This window comes from Cyprinodon variegatus, unplaced genomic scaffold (assembly GCF_000732505.1).
Source record: "Cyprinodon variegatus isolate N-32 unplaced genomic scaffold, C_variegatus-1.0 Scaffold621, whole genome shotgun sequence".
Taxonomy (NCBI): domain Eukaryota; kingdom Metazoa; phylum Chordata; class Actinopteri; order Cyprinodontiformes; family Cyprinodontidae; genus Cyprinodon; species Cyprinodon variegatus.
The window spans coordinates 399,740-400,864 of NW_015151074.1; the positions used below are offsets into that span (position 1 = coordinate 399,740).

The 1,125-nt window shown below is 46.5% G+C and overlaps 1 long non-coding RNA gene across 1 annotated transcript; it reads right to left on the bottom strand.

The window, feature by feature from the left end:
• Positions 1-122: 122 nt before the first annotated feature.
• LOC107096397 lies at positions 123-689 on the bottom strand. Its single transcript, XR_001481795.1, has 3 exons — positions 555-689; positions 393-478; positions 123-252 (listed from the first exon to the last, which is right to left on the bottom strand). It is a non-coding gene; the product is annotated as an uncharacterized LOC107096397 (long non-coding RNA).
• Between the last annotated feature and the right edge of the window lie 436 nt (positions 690-1,125).

Consider the following 1,125-nt stretch of genomic DNA (forward strand, 5'->3'; position numbering starts at 1 on the left):
TCAGTCTCTGAGGGTCTTAGTCTCTCAGGGTCTTAGTCTCGGAGGGTCTCAGTCTCTGAGGGTCTTAGTCCCTAACGGCCAATCTGACCTGTTTAAATAGAGGGATGTCAGCTTGCTGCGTACCTGTATGGTCATAGGAGGAAGATACCACACATTGACCACTATGGCCCAGCTGGTCATCATGCGCAGTAGGTAGCTGACCATGTTGTATTTACTGCTGTTCCAGAAAGCATCTCCGAATCGAGGGTCGTACTGGAACAGAGATAAAACCAGACACTTCTGAAAGCCCAGTCTGAGTCACTTAAACACGAAAACTAACCTGCTGTTGTTAAAACTGAACCTGAAGATCTTCTCACAACCAGACCTGTATTCAATTACTCAAAGACATTTACCTTAATGGCAACAGGATAAATCGTTCCTCCGATTTCAAAGCTTCCCTTTTTGAACATCATGACAGAGGTGTTGTTGACACACGTTCCTGTTTGGGACAAAGACCAAAGTCACCTCAAATATCATCATGAGCCTCCTCACATGAAGCATGATGGAAGACAGACCTTCAGGAAATATGAGGATGGGAAGTTTGGTCTTTGCTGCAATGTGATCTCTTAGCCTGCAGAGAGAGGAAGAAGAAACCAGTCATCCTCATGACAATAAAGCAATAACTGCTTTCAGTTTATCAACAAAGGCTGATCTTTCATTAAGGATTCACACTGGGTTCCTTCTCCTCTGATTCAGAAGAGGGATTCCTTATTTGCTCCAACAGCTGGACATGATGCTGTTCCTGCCGCCTGACTAATCAGCAGATTGTTTGTTCAAAGCAGGAAGCAGAACATGGAGCCTAGATGGAAGTTCAACTGAAGGAACAAATTGTTTTTCATACATCCACCTGTGGCACAGCCAATCAGCTTTGAACCACACCTCCATGAAAGCCAATCGGCATCCAAATCTCATCTTAAAAGGCCTCCCATCCACACCTGTCTGCTCCTGTGCGCAGGCGGCGGATGCGCTGTGACTTCATTCAGATGACCCCGTTTCCACCCACCTGCAGCCCCTCCTCCACCTTCAGAGCTAAAACTTCATCAGAGCGTCATTCCTACCCGTCTCATCTTAACCGGTCCGGCAGAA